The following is a 6,637-nucleotide window of genomic DNA, read 5'->3' as shown; positions in this document are numbered from 1 at the left end:
TGCACCATGGACATGCCGGTTGTCCCCCTGAGAAGAGAAAAGGGACAGTGATGGCCCCCCAGCATTTGCAGCTCTAGTGCAGAGCCCCATGCCTGGCTTGCAGGAAATGCCAGATCATGAAGACAAACGGAGATCATCCTCTGGCTAAAACCAGCTCTTCTTTGCCTACCGCAGGATCTGGATCATTAAAGAGCAGCCAGTTATTATGGCTGTTTTTCTAGGGATTTTTTCCCCATATATTTCCCAGGGCTTTACTCTTTAGATAGCACTTTAATTCAGGCTTCAACCACTTCCTAGTCAGATCAGGTGAAATCATTTTCCTTCCCATACCCTCGATGTTTTTCTCACCTAGTAATTCTTTTTTTAAAGATCTTATTTACCCATTTGACAGATCACAAGTAGGCAGAGAGGTGGCAGAGAGAAAGGGGTAAGCAGGCTCCCCGCTGAGCAAAGAGCCTGATGTGGGGCTCCATCCCAGGACCCTGAAATCATGACCTGAGCGGAAGGCAGAGGCCTAAACCACTGAGCCACCCAAGAGCCCCTTATCTGGTAATTTTTAATCAATGTGGATTTGCTGCATCAAATAGTTCCTTCTTCTTCAAATATAAATATAGAAATATATTGATCAAGTCACACGCATGTCTTAGGAGAATGTCATACCTTTAGTAGCAACCTTGAAATCTTGGCCATTGGTTATGATTTTTGTTTTGGTTTGATTTGGTTCGGTTTTTGTAATTTTAAAAATCCCTCCAGCCCTTGGCTCTGTCTGACCTGATTGCTTTCAGCTGTTTCTGCAACAAAGTTGTCCCAGCTGCGAAAACTCTCATTGTTTCCAGTGGCGCCCCCTTCTGAACACTTTGTTAATAGAAAGCTTTTTTTTTTTTTTTTTTTTTGGCTATGGTAAATGTGGAACAACAGTAGATATTTCAAAGAGGTGAACCACAGATAAATTTCTCTAAGGGTGGGGTGAGGGTTACTCAAAAAGGAACTTGACAAGGCTTTTAAAGATATCGACAATCATTATAACATAACGTGACTGATTGTTACCGTGCTCTTAACTGGGCAAACACTTGTTGGCTTCCAAGATAGACTAACATAGTTGAGATGGTTCTAGCGGCCTGCTAGCACAGGGTCTCATGAGCCAGGGATTCTAGCCACTGGCTGTGCAAGGTTGAGACCTGTTAGTGATTCTATTTTTTCCTCTACAGAATGGGTCTTTCTACATTCCAGGTCCTTTCTACCCCAATAAATAATGCGGCGATTCTCTCAGTGAGTTGTACTTTTGGTTTAAACAGCCAACTGTCTGTTATAAAGGACTTTTGTTTAAATTCCTTTAAAAAAAAAGTCGTTTCAAAAAAATCTTTTTTTTTATTTTTTGATCCCATAAGTTTACTCTGATCCTGGAACTTTGTCATTTTGACCTTCTCTGCTGATTAAAATATTCTTCATCATCAGCACCTACTGCTCTCCTCTCCTGGTGTGGTCTCTCGGTAAGGGGACTTCTCTAGCTCTTCTAGCAGGAGATGGGCACTTCCCCTCTACCCCTGTTGCCAGACCAACCTTACGTATCCTGCAGGGTCAGGTCGGCCTGGCCTTTTATCTGTTGTTCTCTTCTGAGTGGTTAGTTTTTCATAGATACCGTGCTTTGCTTTTGTCAGGATTTACCCTGGTCTATCAAAACCCTTTTCTTGTACCAGTGAAGCCTAATAAACAGTCCTGATGAGAGAACCAGGAACTCGAACAGATCATATTTATCCTGAATGTTCCGTCCAAAATGAAAAATACATTTCTGAGGAGCCTCAAGATCTCTGAGAAGGGAAGTTTCACCAACTTTGTCATGTAGGGGCATCAATTCCGATTCTGTGTCAATTTTCCGACTTTCCCAGCTAATACTTCTCTACCTCAGAAAGCCCACTCTCAACCGTTCCCTCTCTCAAAGGCAGTTGCTCTTAGAGTCTGCACATGGCACTTGGGGCCTGCTGGTCATTGGCTACTGCCCTCTGTACCTTGGGCCTAACAGCTGCGGGGCATCAAGATGAGAATGTCTCTTGTTCTAAGACTTAATATAGTTGGGTGCACATGGTTAAGCAATAATCACTTATTTTGTTGATCCAAGTGTTCGACCTTTCTTAATTATTCTAGTACCACAGTTTACTTGTTCTAAGATTTGTCCCCCCCCCATTTTAATATCTCTTAAGGTGGCATTTACCTTGCACTTGAGGACATATCCTAGTTTAACTGACAGCATTTCTCTTTCTTAGTCGAACATAAACTATAGTGCATCTTACCCTTGATGAAAGCTAGGATGCAATTAAATACTCTATTATGGTTACGATTCTGATATTTGAAATCCTCCGGTAGCTCCCTGTGCCCCCACAGTGTAGTACCTCACCTCCTCGGCATAGTATACAAACCATCTCACCCCAGTGTTAACCCCGGGGCTCAGCCTCCATCCCCAGGTGATGCTGCCAGATCAGCTGTCGGTTATCATGAACTTGCTGTAGTTTCCTGAATGCACTGTGCTGCCTCCTGGCACTTTGAAACGTGACACACTCATCCTCATTCTTCGCTTTGCCCTTGTCTATCACCTCCCCTGAAAATCTGTTCCTAAGTGGCTTTTCCCAGCTCCAACCTACCCTTGGCAGTCTTTTCTCTCCCTGTGGTAAAGCCTGTCACACTGCACCATGGACATGCCGGTTGTCCCCCTGAGAAGAGAAAAGGGACAGTGAGGGCCCCCCAGCATTTGCAGCTCTAGTGCAGAGCCCCATGCCTGGCTTGCAGGAAATGCCAGATCATGAAGACAAACGGAGATCATCCTCTGGCTAAAACCAGCTCTTCTTTGCCTACCGCAGGATCTGGATCATTAAAGAGCAGCCAGTTATTATGGCTGTTTTTCTAGGGATTTTTTCCCCATATATTTCCCAGGGCTTTACTCTTTATATAGCACTTTAATTCAGGCTTCAACCACTTCCTAGTCAGATCAGGTGAAATCATTTTCCTTCCCATACCCTCGATGTTTTTCTCACCTAGTAATTCTTTTTTTAAACATCTTATTTACCCATTTGACAGATCATAAGTAGGCAGAGAGGTGGCAGAGAGAAAGGGGTAAGCAGGCTCCCCGCTGAGCAAAGAGCCTGATGTGGGGCTCCATCCCAGGACCCTGAAATCATGACCTGAGCGGAAGGCAGAGGCCTAAACCACTGAGCCACCCAAGAGCCCCTTATCTGGTAATTTTTAATCAATGTGGATTTGCTGCATCAAATAGTTCCTTCTTCTTCAAATATAAATATAGAAATATATTGATCAAGTCACACGCATGTCTTAGGAGAATGTCATACCTTTAGTAGCAACCTTGAAATCTTGGCCATTGGTTATGATTTTTGTTTTGGTTTGATTTGGTTCGGTTTTTGTAATTTTAAAAATCCCTCCAGCCCTTGGCTCTGTCTGACCTGATTGCTTTCAGCTGTTTCTGCAACAAAGTTGTCCCAGCTGCGAAAACTCTCATTGTTTCCAGTGGCGCCACCTTCTGAACACTTTGTTAATAGAAAGCTTTTTTTTTTTTTTTTTTTTTTTTTTTTTTGGCTATGGTAAATGTGGAACAACAGTAGATATTTCAAAGAGGTGAACCACAGATAAATTTCTCTAAGGGTGGGGTGAGGGTTACTCAAAAAGGAACTTGACAAGGCTTTTAAAGATATCGACAATCATTATAACATAACGTGACTGATTGTTACCGTGCTCTTAACTGGGCAAACACTTGTTGGCTTCCAAGATAGACTAACATAGTTGAGATGGTTCTAGCGGCCTGCTAGCACAGGGTCTCATGAGCCAGGGATTCTAGCCACTGGCTGTGCAAGGTTGAGACCTGTTAGTGATTCTATTTTTTCCTCTACAGAATGGGTCTTTCTACATTCCAGGTCCTTTCTACCCCAATAAATAATGCGGCGATTCTCTCAGTGAGTTGTACTTTTGGTTTAAACAGCCAACTGTCTGTTATAAAGGACTTTTGTTTAAATTCCTTTAAAAAAAAAGTCGTTTCAAAAAAATCTTTTTTTTTATTTTTTGATCCCATAGGTTTACTCTGATCCTGGAACTTTGTCATTTTGACCTTCTCTGCTGATTAAAATATTCTTCATCATCAGCACCTACTGCTCTCCTCTCCTGGTGTGGTCTCTCGGGAAGGGGACTTCTCTAGCTCTTCTAGCAGGAGATGGGCACTTCCCCTCTACCCCTGTTGCCAGACCAACCTTACCTATCCTGCAGGGTCAGGTCGGCCTGGCCTTTTATCTGTTGTTCTCTTCTGAGTGGTTAGTTTTTCATCGATACCGTGCTTTGCTTTTGTCAGGATTTACCCTGGTCTATCAAAACCCTTTTCTTGTACCAGTGAAGCCTAAGAAACAGTCCTGATGAGAGAACCAGGAACTCGAACAGATCATATTTATCCTGAATGTTCCGTCCAAAATGAAAAATACATTTCTGAGGAGCCTCAAGATCTCTGAGAAGGGAAGTTTCACCAACTTTGTCATGTAGGGGCATCAATTCCGATTCTGTGTCAATTTTCCGACTTTCCCAGCTAATACTTCTCTACCTCAGAAAGCCCACTCTCAACCGTTTCCTCTCTCAAAGGCAGTTGCTCTTAGAGTCTACACATGGCACTTGGGGCCTGCTGGTCATTGGCTACTGCCCTCTGTACCTTGGGCCTAACAGCTGCGGGGCATCAAGATGAGAATGTCTCTTGTTCTAAGACTTAATATAGTTGGGTGCACATGGTTAAGGAATAATCACTTATTTTGTTGATCCAAGTGTTCGACCTTTCTTAATTATTCTAGTACCACAGTTTACTTGTTCTAAGATTTGTCCCCCCCCCCCATTTTAATATCTCTTAAGGTGGCATTTACCTTGCACTTGAGGACATATCCTAGTTTAACTGACAGCATTTCTCTTTCTTAGTCGAACATAAACTATAGTGCATCTTACCCTTGATGAAAGCTAGGATGCAATTAAATACTCTATTATGGTTACGATTCTGATATTTGAAATCCTCCGGTAGCTCCCTGTGCCCCCACAGTGTAGTACCTCACCTCCTCGGCATAGTATACAAACCATCTCACCCCAGTGTTAACCCCGGGGCTCAGCCTCCATCCCCAGGTGATGCTGCCAGATCAGCTGTCGGTTATCATGAACTTGCTGTAGTTTCCTGAATGCACTGTGCTGCCTCCTGGCACTTTGAAACGTGACACACTCATCCTCATTCTTCGCTTTGCCCTTGTCTATCACCTCCCCTGAAAATCTGTTCCTAAGTGGCTTTTCCCAGCTCCAACCTACCCTTGGCAGTCTTTTCTCTCCCTGTGGTAAAGCCTGTCACACTGCACCATGGACATGCCGGTTGTCCCCCTGAGAAGAGAAAAGGGACAGTGAGGGCCCCCCAGCATTTGAAGCTCTAGTGCAGAGCCCCATGCCTGGCTTGCAGGAAATGCCAGATCATGAAGACAAACGGAGATCATCCTCTGGCTAAAACCAGCTCTTCTTTGCCTACCGCAGGATCTGGATCATTAAAGAGCAGCCAGTTATTATGGCTGTTTTTCTAGGGATTTTTTCCCCATATATTTCCCAGGGCTTTACTCTTTATATAGCACTTTAATTCAGGCTTCAACCACTTCCTAGTCAGATCAGGTGAAATCATTTTCCTTCCCATACCCTCGATGTTTTTCTCACCTAGTAATTCTTTTTTTAAAGATCTTATTTACCCATTTGACAGATCACAAGTAGGCAGAGAGGTGGCAGAGAGAAAGGGGTAAGCAGGCTCCCCGCTGAGCAAAGAGCCTGATGTGGGGCTCCATCCCAGGACCCTGAAATCATGACCTGAGCGGAAGGCAGAGGCCTAAACCACTGAGCCACCCAAGAGCCCCTTATCTGGTAATTTTTAATCAATGTGGATTTGCTGCATCAAATAGTTCCTTCTTCTTCAAATATAAATATAGAAATATATTGATCAAGTCACACGCATGTCTTAGGAGAATGTCATACCTTTAGTAGCAACCTTGAAATCTTGGCCATTGGTTATGATTTTTGTTTTGGTTTGATTTGGTTCGGTTTTTGTAATTTTAAAAATCCCTCCAGCCCTTGGCTCTGTCTGACCTGATTGCTTTCAGCTGTTTCTGCAACAAAGTTGTCCCAGCTGCGAAAACTCTCATTGTTTCCAGTGGCGCCACCTTCTGAACACTTTGTTAATAGAAAGCTTTTTTTTTTTTTTTTTTTTTTTTTTGGCTATGGTAAATGTGGAACAACAGTAGATATTTCAAAGAGGTGAACCACAGATAAATTTCTCTAAGGGTGGGGTGAGGGTTACTCAAAAAGGAACTTGACAAGGCTTTTAAAGATATCGACAATCATTATAACATAACGTGACTGATTGTTACCGTGCTCTTAACTGGGCAAACACTTGTTGGCTTCCAAGATAGACTAACATAGTTGAGATGGTTCTAGCGGCCTGCTAGCACAGGGTCTCATGAGCCAGGGATTCTAGCCACTGGCTGTGCAAGGTTGAGACCTGTTAGTGATTCTATTTTTTCCTCTACAGAATGGGTCTTTCTACATTCCAGGTCCTTTCTACCCCAATAAATAATGCGGCGATTCT

This window comes from Mustela lutreola, chromosome 3, assembly GCF_030435805.1.
Source record: "Mustela lutreola isolate mMusLut2 chromosome 3, mMusLut2.pri, whole genome shotgun sequence".
In the NCBI taxonomy this organism is placed as follows: domain Eukaryota; kingdom Metazoa; phylum Chordata; class Mammalia; order Carnivora; family Mustelidae; genus Mustela; species Mustela lutreola.
The sequence above is the reverse complement of the archived record's forward strand: the minus strand, read 5'-3'. Positions refer to the sequence as shown.